Source organism: Ochotona curzoniae, unplaced genomic scaffold (assembly GCF_017591425.1).
Source record: "Ochotona curzoniae isolate NIBS_2020 unplaced genomic scaffold, NIBS_Ocur_1.0 scaffold_4701, whole genome shotgun sequence".
NCBI lineage: Eukaryota > Metazoa > Chordata > Mammalia > Lagomorpha > Ochotonidae > Ochotona > Ochotona curzoniae.
The window spans coordinates 9524711-9537246 of NW_024467122.1; the positions used below are offsets into that span (position 1 = coordinate 9524711).

The 12536-nt window shown below is 54.4% G+C and overlaps 1 protein-coding gene across 1 annotated transcript in view; it reads left to right on the top strand.

The window, feature by feature from the left end:
* KLF13 (Kruppel like factor 13) overlaps positions 1 to 12536 on the top strand; it is a 38199-nt gene that overhangs the window by 19722 nt on the left and 5941 nt on the right. The gene's annotated exons all lie outside the window — the stretch shown is intronic.

The following is a 12536-nucleotide window of genomic DNA, read 5'->3' on the forward strand; positions in this document are numbered from 1 at the left end:
TTCATTTTCAATTCCTTTTATTGCTAAACCACTCCGGCCCACAGAGAACAAACTGTTGTCCTCAGCCGACCTCGGATTCCTCCCAGCCTCAGTTGTTTGCCGTTTGCTAATTTTAGCCTCTGATCATTTCTACCCGTATCTCCCCTCCCCCCAACGGGAGACACAGACCAAGAATAGCTACGGGTGGGGGGCAGGAGGGGGGGGACAGCTGGGGGTGGTGGTGGCCCTAGCTGCCACTGTAATCTGGTGGGGGAGGGAGCAGCTCTCAGCCACCTGGCCCTGACGGAGAGGGTCTGGGCGTGAGTATGGGGATCCCCTGACCCCCTCTCTCCAGGGATCCTGCATGGAGGGGAGGAGGACAGGGACTCCTCTCTGCATTCGCTTCTACTTTTAGGCAGAAACCAGGACTTCCAGGAAAAATGTGTCCCCGCGTGACTCTGCCTAGCTCAGACTCCTGGAAGTCCCTCCCCTGAACCCCCAGATAGCACCTCAGCAGTGGGTCTGAGCTTTGAGGCCAGGAGACAGGCAGCCTGGCACAGCTGTGTCAGCCATGGGGGTGAGCACCAGGCCCCAGGTGGGCCGAGTGGGTGGAGGGCAATGGTGGAGGCAGCACACTAGGCCCAGACCATTGGGAGGGACCCCTGCTCTAACCACAAGGGGCAGCCAGCAAACTTTGAAAGCTCAAGGAAAAGGAGCCATAGGTGGGTCCCTGCCCTGTGTGGTTCTAAAACTGCTGTTGTGTGTGTGCCTGGTACCTGCTCTGCCCTGGCTGCAGTCTGCTCTCATCGCTGCCTGCTGGCTCCGCATGCACTCCCACCCCCACCCCCTCACCACCTGCCCACTGTTTTGTAGGCAGTCCCCCACACTCTATGGTTTTATCCATGAGTGTCTTAGCACTGCCCAATTCTGCCCACTGTAGCAGTAGGTAAGGGTGGTGGCCCAGAGCCAGCATCAAAAGGTGTGAGGGGCCCTCCCCCTGCCCTCTGTGGGAACAGGAAGGCAGCCAGGCAGTGGCCTTTCTGTCAGGGTGGAGCCCTTGTGCTCACCGCTCCCCTGGGAGCAGAGGAGCTGGTGTCATCACCACTTGTATGTGTGGAGGTGGGGGATGGGAAGGAGGGTGCCCTGGAGCAGGGCGAGGGTGCCCTAGGGCAGGGCTGGCCTGTCCAGAACGTCACAACCACCTCTTATTTGTGGACACGTGTATGAGGGAGGACGTGTGGTGATGGTACCTGCTTGCTGGGCCTTTCCCTTGCCCCTTCTCTGCAAGGGTCAGGGGCTCATCTCAATGTTTTGGGTTCTGGGTGTTTCTCTTGATTTCACTGATGGCAACTGGGGGCAATGTCCCTCCCCCCTCCCCCCTCCCCGTTATGTGCTAACAGCACACTTAGGATGGTCATCTTTCAGTATCTCCGAGATCTTCACCAAGCAAACGCTGCGTGCAGGTGGCCTTGGCTTTATGCTTTCCTTGAGAATCCATAGCTGTTTGTCTTTTTGGTTTTTGTTATGATTTATTTAATTTGAAAGGCAGAGTTACAATACAAAGAGAGAAGGAAAGTCTAAGAGATCTTCTTTTTACTGGTTCATTGCCCAAATGACCACAGCAGTCAGAGCTGGGCCAATCCGAAGCCCAGAGCAAGGAGCTTCTTCCAGGTCTCCTATGTAGGTACAGGGGCCTGAGGCCTTGAGCCACCCTCCACTGCCTTTCCAGGCCCATCAACAGGGAGCTGGATCTGAAGTGGAGCAGCCAGGACTTGAAACCTCATCCATATGGGATGTGCCAGCCCCCATAGGTGCCTTTCTTGTGCAGGTGGTGCTGTTGTCACTTGCCCCCACCCCATAGCTATGTGTGGCTTATATGTTGTCTGCTGGGGTTGGTTGTCTGTCATCCAGGCTCCTTTCCTTGGCTGGCACCCTTTGATGAGGCTTGCCCTGGAGCAGCCCAGAAGGGGCCTTGTGGGGCTCATATGAGTCAGGAAGTGCCCTGATCTGGCCCAGTTCTGGGCTCAGGAGGCGAACAGACTCCCCATCTCATCTGGACTGGGCCCTAGGACTGTGGTGCGGGGTTGCATGGAACTGCCCAGCCACACTCCACTGTGTTTCCCATCTCTCTCCTCTTGCTCTGGTTTGGGGGAGCTGCTTCTCTTAAGGTGGCTCGCGTGCTTTCCACGCTGAGCTGGGTCTATCTAGGGATCACAATACTACCTCCGTGTGTTTCTTTTCCTGCCTGGGTCTGCTTCCTCTCAGTGCCTCTTCCTGCTCTCAGGTCTGCCTCTCTGGTGGGGGCGCACGCCAAGGACTCTCTCCATTGTCCCCTGTCCAGCTACCCAAAGGGCCAGACCCTGACTACAGAAATGGGGTGACATGCTGGGCTCTTTTTGCCAGGTGTTTCCCACAGAGAGAGAACCAGGGTACTGGGGAGCTCCGCTTTGGGAGGCTGCCTGACCTTGCACCAGTCTAAAGCTCTCTGCCACAGTGACTGCTCTGAGAAGACAGGGGGCTGCGGCTGTGTCATTCAGTCTAAGAAGCAGGGCCTTCCCCCTCTTCCAGCCTTGCTATCTCCCTCATCCTGCTAAGTGTTTGAGGGGCACATTGTAGAAAGTCATGAGGTTGCCTGCTCTGCTGTAGAGTTTCACTCTTTATGGGGTTGTGTCCGCACTGTAAGCAGAAAATATTGCGTGTCGAGTACACCCCCACCCTACTGAGTGACCACGGGGCTGGTTGGCATCGCAAGGGAGGACCTGACTGCAGTATACCAGCCAAGGAAAGTTCCATTTGTCCATCCTCTGGATACATGATGCCTGTCATCCCTACAGCATCAGAACACAGCCCTGCTTAGAGTGAGTGGGGCCTATGGATCTTTGGCGGAAACAGATGACAGAGATGACATGTTGTACTCAGTACTGCTTGTTTGTGGAAGGTGAAATCCACATGATTTAGCCTGCTGATGTCTGAGCCTTGGCACCCCCTCATTTTGTCTTTTGTCTACGACCCACTTGCTGGCATCACAAGACATTTTGGGCTTGTTTTGTGTTTTTTTTCTACCCCAGACTTGGGGTTAGCCCATTTTCCCAGGACCCCAGTTCTTCTCATTGGAAAAAGGAATAGAATCCAAGATGTGGGTGCTGTGAATCTGTTGCTTTAACATAGCAGAATTTGTTTAAGCTTTTGAATCTTGGGGATGGTGTTGGCATAGCAGATGAAGCCACCACCTCTGGGTCAGGTTTGTATCCTGGCTGCTCTACTTCCAGTCCAGCTCCTTGTTAATGTCCTGGGGAAAGTGGCGGAAGATGGCTCAAGTGTTGGACCCTTGCTGCCTGTATAAGAAACCTGAATAAAGTTCTTGGCTTCAGCCTGGTACATCCCTAGGGTTGCAGTCATTGAGGGGTGAGCCAGCAGACAAAACATCTCTCTGTTTGCCCATCTATGCGTAACTCTTACAGATAATAAATCAGTATTTTAAGGAAAGATCTGAAGATCCCTCCATCTTGTATGAGTCAGTAACTTCATCCTTGTTATGATTAGCGTTCCATTGTGTGGATGAGCATCTGTAGTGTTTGCTCTCAGTTTCTGATTCCTGTGAATACAGTTGCTAGAAGCATTTGCATACAGGCTTCTGTGTGAATGTAATTTTTCAGTTTGGTCATTGCTGAGTAATGAGAATGGGTTGTATACTAAGTCTCTATTTAACTTCATAAGAAACTGCCAAGCCATCTTCCAAAGTATGCTGCAGTGCTTCTACTCTGCAGGAGTGCAAGGGTGCGGCTGCCCCGCCAGCCTCAGGTGCTGGGTGTTCTCTGTCTTTACCTGCGCATGGTGACCTGCGAGAGACCTCTCCTGCAGCTTGCGATGGCTGGCGACAGCGCCTTTTCACACAGGACCTCGTGTGTTCTCCTTCTTCAGTTAGATGTTCAGATCTTTTGTTTATCTGCGTAAAGATTCATGTACTTATTTGAACAGTAGAGTTAGAAGAAGAGACAGATCTTCCAGCCCTTGTTCACTCTCCTGAATTGTCAGGTTGGAGCCAGGAGTTTCATCTGAATCTCCCATCATCTTCCGCTGCTTTTTTAGGCACACTAGCAGGGGATGGATCTGAAGTGAGACAGCCAGGACTCAAACCCGTGCCCATTTGGGACGCCAGCGTTGCAGGTGGCTGCTTTACCCATGAACGCCAGCCCCTGTTCATTTTCTGAGTTGGATGTATGCTTATTGTTGAGATTTACAGGTCCTTTGTATAGTCTGTAAAGCAGCTGCAATCACTTTGTTTTCTAATCAACCTCAGATTTTAAAAATTTAATTGAATAATTAAGCCTGACTCCTGAAGTGTGGATCCCAGGATCTTGTTTCTGTGCTTTGCTTTGGTGTTGCAGACAGACCCTGAGAAGGGTGGTTGAGCCGTCCTCCCTGGCCTGCGCACGGCTGTCGGCTCAGTGTCCCCATGCAGCAGTCCCATTGCGGTGCCCAGAACAGGATTCCTTAGCAGGACAACCTCCATCTCCCAGTTTGTACAGGGATGGGGTTGGGTCTGGAAATACTTCTTTCCCTCCACTCTGCTCCAGCAATTGTCTTCTGGCTGAGAGGGAGCCTCCAGAGCAAAGGGGCTGGCATCTGGCACAGTGGGTTAAGCAGCTGTGCAGAGCACTGGCTGCTCCATTTCCACCCAGTTCCCTGCTTGCGCCTCTAACCCCTGTCATCCCATGTGGGGGAACTGGATGGAGTTCCAGGCTCGTAGCTTTGGCCTGGCCCAGTGCTGGCTCCTTCAGCCATGTGGGAATTAAACCAGAAAAGAAAGGATCTCTGACTCTCCCTCTCTTTAATTCTGTCTTTCAAATAAATAAAGCTGAAACATAGCACAGAAGCAACACATGGGCATGTTGGCCCTTTGGGTTAAACCCAGGGCTCCTCTGATAGCATCAGCCACCGAGAGAAGCCTTGGCATGCAGCAACCCCAGGGTCAGGGACAGGAACACCTGTCCATGGCTCCCATCATGGGCACAAGGGGCAGGGCGTGAGAGAAGGAGGGAGGCAGGGAATCCAGAGCCCTGTCTGGAGTGGCTTCTGGCCTTCTGCCGGCAGCAACTGTCGGTATTTTACTGCAGCTATTTTTCAAGGGTCACCGGAAATGGAAATTGTCAAATGTATTTCATAACCCTGAGCATAGGAGAAGGGGGAAAAAAAACCTTTATGACATTGCCGACGTGGGATTCCTCTGACCTTTCCCAACAGTGTACAGGGCACACCTGCAGAGCGTGGGCTGTGGGGAATCCGAGGGAGCAGGCCCAGAGAGCGCAGGAGCGTGGGTGGGGTGTGTGTGTAAGAGGAGAAAGTGGAGCTATTGGGAAGAGGTCCTTGTGTGTGGCTCTTGAGGACACAAGAGAGCTCTCCACCCCTCCCCTTGTCCGCAGTGTCCCCCACACCAATGAAGGCAGTGACGTGGTGGCACCCAGGAGCGAGGCTCTCCCCTCCCCCACATCAGGTCCCATGGGAGTAAGGCAGGGTGTGGGCCAGGGTCCCTGCCCTGGGAGCTTGCCTTGGCTTTTCCTAGCCCTCCACCATCACAGAGCCCAGTGGCCTTGGCACGTAGACTCCCTGCAGTGCTGTTGAGGAACAAGTCACCCCAAGTTTGGTTTCTGGGGAGGTCCTGGTCTGTGTCCTGTCGGTCACGCGTTTGGATAACATGCTCCCTCCAGGCAAGGGACACAGTAAGAAGCATAGGAAGCCTGGAGGTAGATGGTGAGCGCCAAGGGACACATGGGCCAGCCCATGACTGGGCGGGGGCTTTGTCTCCTGTCTACACAGCACCATCGGATTTTTTTTTTTTTCAAGCCAGGAAGGCACGGGTGGCCTCCTGCTCAGCCTTGAGGGTCCCTGGGTACATGTGGGTCAGGCCTGTTCTCTGGGCACAGTGAACTTTCCAGGAGTTCTAGGGTGTATGTCACCTGTAATAGAGGCCCACGAGAAGCACCTGGTGGGTTGGAGGCCTGGGGCAGCTGGGCTCCCTGCGAGCATCTGGAGCTCCTGTCTCCAGTTCAGCTGCTTTAGAGAAGGCAGAGCTGTCCTGCATTTTCTTTGTATTTCACTCATCTTTAACCCCATATGTTTCCTCCAGGAAGCCAGCTCTGAGGAGCAGCCTACTTTTATTAGGTTCTTTTGCAAACCTCACACCCTCTCTCAGGGAGAAAGCCTGGCTGCTGCAGAGGTGGGTGGGTGGAGCCAGAGCCCGGACCCAGCCTGCTGCAGCCCAGGCCGCCCAGGTAGGTGGATGCTTAGTACCCAGCAGGCAGGGCCTCTCCTGAAAGGCCTGCTTGCACTCCACCTGCATGCCCAGCAGGCCTCAGACAGAGCCTCCTGCTTTGGGAGACCTGGTGGCTGCTGAGGTCCCCAGGGGCTGCGGTAGCAAGAGCTACTGGCCTTCTCCTGGGCAGCCCAGGAACATGTGCCCTCCTGTGGGAACCCCTGCTGGCAAGGCCCACCCATAATGCTTTATGAGAGAGACCAAAGGGAGGAAATGAAGGCAATGGGGAGGGGAGACACAGGAAGAGGAAGTGGGGCACACTAGTTGCCAAAGGCCCTGTAGAGGAGGGGCCCCTTCTTCAGTTGTAGAAGGAGCCCAGGACACCTGCAGGGGCCTGGGGATGGGAGGTGGGGGTTGGGCTGATCCAGAGGCTAGCTGACTGCTGTGTCTTGCTCACCTTGGAGGCTTGGGCTGACCTGGGGTGTGGCTGTTTCTGTAAGGATTGGGGGTGGGGAGCAAGGAGCTGTGCGGGAGGGCAGGAGGTGTTCCCACACTGTGCGGCCCATTTTCCCCATTCCATCCATGCCCATCCTCTACTTTGCTTCCTTCCCTTTGTTACTTTTTTCGAACCAAGGTGAGAACCCTTGCTCAGAAGTTGGCAAGGCCCCTAGTTCCCACTCCTTAGCAGCCTTCAGACTCTCATGCCTTGAATTTAGGGCCTGGGTGGGTTGATGGACTCGGCCTGCAGGCTGCCGGCACTGACCACCCAGCCAGTGCCACAGACAGTGCCCACGTGGGTTTTGTATTAGCTGCCTGAAGGAGCCCTTGAATTCGGGCCTGTATTAATCCTTTGCTGAGCATCTTTTATCAGTGGCCTTTGAAATCTCGATTGCATATTTCCTGGCACACTCTGCTTAGGCTTGCCAAGTGAAGCAGGGATTCTAGTCCTGCCCAGCACATCTGCAGAGGCTCGGAGAGCTTTGCACGCCACTTCACCAAGAACTCACTTTGCTTCCTTCTCATCATAATCTGTGACATGGGTATGTTCCAAAGCTTTATTTATGTGTGTATGTATATTTTGGTATCAGGGTCCAGTGGAAGGACACTGTTGGCCTTCGGCTTCTTTGTGGAATAACCATGCACATGGTCCCGTTGGTTGGGTGTGCAGGGGTTCAGTTGCGGGGTCAAAGGCCATGTGCCTCTGTACTCCCAACAGGTGATGCCAAAGTACCCTTCCTGGAGCATGTGTCGGTTTGTGTCCCTATCAGCACGGAACATCAGGGTGCACTTCCCCGTAGCCACCAGTCTGACGGGAGTCTCCCCGGCTTTACCGCCCGACAGGTGTGGCGGAGCCTCTCTTCAGGTGTCTGAAAGCCAGTTATGTTGCCGATTCACTTTTTACCAACTGCCCTGCCCGTCTTCTCAGCGAGTGTTTACTTTCTGGGAGCTCTCTCTCAGTTGATTAGTGTATAGGAGCTGCAAGCAGTTCGGTCTAGGGGGTCCCCCACCACAACCCCTACTTGAATTTGTCACTTACCTTTTTGAAAATTTACTTCATCTTACTTGAAAAACTGAGCCTCCTGTATCTTTTACCCTGGTTCCCGATGACTTTATCCACGCAAGTATTTCCATGCTTTGATGTAAAATCAGCCGTGTAGATTTTTTCTTGTGTGGCCTTTGGACTTTGGAGTCACAGGAAGGACTTCCTCCCTGGTTTCTAAGACAGTGCCTTCATGTGTTCCGAAAGGATGTCTCACGTTGAACTCGTTGGCAAGGCGTGCCATGTGGCTGTCCTGACGCACTCAGTGGGATTTGATGGCCTTCTTGCCTGTGCACAGTGGCAGGCCCCAAGGGCCCCTTGAGGTGGCGTGCCCTGCTGAGGCCCGGTGGGCCCCCACCAGACCTGTCTCCCTGTGCGGTCCCATCCGCGGTGCCGTCCGCTCTTGCTTGTGGGACCAATGCAAAGGAACATGTGGGTGATGAGTGCCTGGACTCAGGCGGGTGAGTGGGGGCGGGGTCCCAAGCTGCTTCAGGAAAATGTGTGGGCTGGATGTGGCTTTGGACCCGCCCACGGTGATCACAGCATCTTTCCCCTGGGTCTCCTGGTAGTTGGTGGAACTTCCCGGGAGGGAAGGCTGTGGAAGGAGTTGGAGTGGCCCTAGGCTGGAGCCCACGGCCACTCTGATCTGGATGGCCCTAGGACTGGCCAGCTCTACCCCTCTGGATCACTCTCATGGCTTCCCTATGCCCACCGAGGACACTTGGTGAAGCTGGGAGATCCGTGTGCTTTGCTGTCTCCGGCCCCCCTCCCATTTCCCTTTCACAGGCGGGAGCTCAGCCCGTTTCCTAGAGCACAGATCAAACAAGAGGCTGGTCAGAGCTCAAGGCCTGTGTCTCTGGCCTCTGCCGTGGCCCTGGCCTAGTGCTGGGCCGGGGCAGGTCAGAAAAGACGCCCTTCCCCAGTCACACATGCACACTGGCCACCAGTGCTGGCAGACAAAATGACCTGTGCAACAGCTGGCCAGGTGCTGCTACAGCCAGCAGAGCCCACTCTCCTGTGGGGCGGAGTGCAGCAGGGCAGCTGGGTCTGACCTGGGTCCTGTAAGATAAGTGGGAGGGGAGGCTAAGAAGTGCCTTGCCCCAGTTCTGAGACCAGGCCTAGAGCCGGGTGCAACGCGCATGCTCTTGGACCCTGGGGCATTTGCATTTGGCTGCCTTATGGAGAATTCGCAGGGTCCAGGGGTGGGCCTGGGCAGGGGGCTTGCGCTCTGCTCCCGCTCCTCCTGGACAGCCTATGGGAAGGGAACATGCAGTTCCGCCCGGCCTGTGGCTTGGGCCAGAGGCGTGTGGGACGCTGTGTTCCCTGATAAGATGAGGCAATCGCTGTCGGCCCAGGCCACTTGCTTGCTGGGCTAGGCAGCCTCTTCGCCACGGCGCCAGGAAACATTTATGTAATCCTGCCTGGGTGCCACGTGCTCGCGGCTCCGCCCCACCGCGCGCCCCGGCCTGCTCTTGGACCCCTCCCCTTGCCCACCCCACTCCCTGGCCGCTCTGCACTCCCGGCACCCCTCCCCACCCCGCTCCAGTGACACTGCTCTGCACTGACCCGTCCCCACCTTGGCCCGGCACCAACCCCAGCCCCCCACCCTCCACCCTGCATCTCACCTGGCCTGACCTCAACCCGCTTCCTCTCACAAGGTCTGAGCCGCAGTGTTGTCTTAAGACCCCTGGCACCCCGCAGCGCCATGCACAGGCACGCAGTCTTCGGCTTTCTGGTTTCTGAGAGAGTCGCCTCTCAGACCTGGAGTGGCTCCGGAAGGCGGAGCTCCTTGTGTTTGGGACCTAGGTTCTCGGAGCTGCATTAATCCCTCTGTGTTGGCAGGACTATGTTCCCAGCAGGAGGCCGGGTGTGGGACAGGAGGCCTGGGACAGGGCTTGAGTGCAGCAGGGATGCGGTTTTAGTGCCAGGGGCTTGCTCCGCTCCACCCCGCATTGGAAGGTGGGGTGCTGCCTACCGTCGCGGGTGGCTCGGTCTTACTCAGCTCAGCCACGCCACCCTGAGGTCAGTTCCCAGAACAGCAGCTTCCAAAGTGAAGCTGGAGGGTTTCTCTACCTGAGACTTTGGGGGGAGGGAGAACAGTGGAAACTTAATGCACAGTGACGTTCTTTGCACTCCACTCTTTCAGAAGAGCGCGGTGGAATATTCCAGATGCTGCAGGATGTGTGATGATATCACCCCTCTGGACAGTCAGAATGTGTGCTTGGCTTCAGATTGTGTTCAGGCGTCATCCAAAAAGTAGCAGCAATTCCCCCACCACCACTGTTGGCCTCTCGGGTGCTGCTCAGATGTCTCTGAGAGGTGATCTCTGGGCCAGCCCCAGTGCCGCTCCTTGCCAGGTGGAAATCCTGACCTGTCTGTGCACCAGTTCGTTTGTCATTACTTCTACTTAAATAGGCTGACAGAAGCATCCCCTGAGCCAGGACTGTGTCCCCAGGGCCAGCCCTTGGGTACAGGCATGCTTAGCAAGCTCATGGCACTGCTGGTGTGTGTGCTGGGTTAGGTTTGCCTGCTTCCTCCACCCCTCTGGCTGCCCGGCACCAGCACCAGCAGCCATGTGCATGGATGCTGCAGTCCTCTGGCACGACTCTTCCACTGTCTGGCCCATTTCACATGTTTCACAGGGTCACAGGCAGGACTCTGGAGAGGACAAAGCCCTGTGCCAGAACCCAAGGCCACAGGATGCGAGGCGGGTCTTACCTTGGCCCAGGAGGTGATGGTATGATAGTCTGTCAGCACTGCAGGAGTGAATGTGGGGGCCATGCTGGGCCCAGTGCCAGGGCTACTTGGTGTGGCTACACTCCGAGGCTGGGCCAGGGCAGCCCCCTCCCGTGCTGTTGTGGCATGTGACAGCATGCTGGTGGGTCCTGGAGCCCCGGCGGTCCGAATCCGATGTGTCGGCAGAGCTCACTCCCCTGGAGCCTCTGAGGGGATGCAGTGATCTGTGGCATTCCCCTTCCACATCCCGGGCGCCACCCACATTCCCCCTCTAGTTACACCTGGGAAGACCCTGATTCCGAATAAGGTCACCCTCACTGGTTTGGGACTTCCTCTGCAGGGACCGCTACCGGCCTGTCTAGAGCTACCCAGACATGGAGGACACAGGCTCGACCCTCTCTGGTTTACCTCACCTCGGTCCCCAACACCGTGAGCCCTGCCACAGTCAAAGCTTTTGCTCACCCACGTACGTCTTGAGTCTGCAAGGGCGGAGTCCCCATGTGACAGTTGTCAAACGTTTTTACCTTTCCTGGAACTAATACTGAAGTTTTCTTTTGAAAATGATTTGGGATATGTTGGGCTAGATAAAGAAGTCTATTTAAACAGTCTTTTTTCTTGCTAATAAAAAAATCAACATTTGATTTTTTAAAATGAAGAATCATAACATGGAAGAGCTTCCAACCTAGGGCACCCTTCTCCCAGACTGTGCCACTCTACAAAGCACTTCTCTCTTTGACTGTTGTTGATTATGCTGGTAGCTCTCACCCTCTGTTGCTCACACGATAATTCGTTTGGTTGTACATTGTGTAAGTGTCTTCCTGCTTTTCCCTCAACACTGCTCTGCCAGGGCTGGCTGGGGTCAGTTGCATATGTTTAGTATATAAGATTGACAACTGGAGCTAGGGATTATATGACCATGACTATGGTTTGTCTGCCTGGGCCTGTGCTAGGATTACATTTCTTTCTACCATCTCATGGGATTGTTATGAAGGATAAATAATAGGACACCACTTGCTCATTTCACCGGTAACTCATACTCATGTGGCATTTCAGTCTACTCTGATTCGGACTATAATTTTCTTCTGTTTTTCCTGGAGTTTCTCATCGCTTCTTTTTTTCCCCCCCTTCAAAACGAAAAACAGTCAGGTGCCTTCCTTGCATGGTGAAGTTCAGCCAGTGTCTTTGATTGGATGCTCTGGTGCCCAGAAGTTTTGTTCCCACGGTCTCTCAGGCCTCTGCTTGACTTTTGTCCCCCAGTGCCACTTTGACACCGGTCACTCAACCCTGGCTTCCTGGTTTCCTTTTGCTGTTACTGGAATCTGTAAGTCATGAACTTGGAAGGCCTTGGTCCGCACACATGTGACCTGGAGTTTCCCTCTTTTCCTCTCTGCCAAGTTTTGGGTGCTCTTGTTTTTTCCTTGGAGTGCTGGCATCTCAGAATCTCTGGGAACAAGGGCCTTTCATCACTCATCTGCCCACCTCCACTCCAAGCCTTCCCAGGCAAGCCTCCTGTCTTCCTGTTCATTCTGTGGTGACCTCTCTTCTGGTTTCCTCCGTAGATGCTCCAGTTGGAGAGGTGTTAAGTTCCTCGGACTGGCTCTCTCTGTCTGTAATTGTCACACAGTTTTGGAACATGGTGGCTGCATGGTTTCAAGTCCCTTCCCCAAACGTGGAGTCTGTCAGCAGAGTGGCTGTCAGCAGGCTAAGGAGACAGAACATGTGGCATTCACATATTGGCTGCTACTGCTTTTGGTTCTGTTTTTCTGGGATGTTTTTTTCCTTGAGTGTATTCCTAGATTTTCCATGGAATTTTTGTAGGGGGGGAAGGGACAGCAAGAAGATTTTCAGTTTCCAACTGCTATGTTTTTGTTGTCTGAGCTTACTTCTTAATGGTATCCTGTTTGCTTTATGCATCAAGTTCTGCCTCTAGTCACTCTGAGGAAATGGATTCGAACTTGAGGCTGATGTGCTCTTGTGTTTCTGACGTCATCCCTTTTCCTCCGGAGTTGGTGCCTCTGCTGCTTTAGC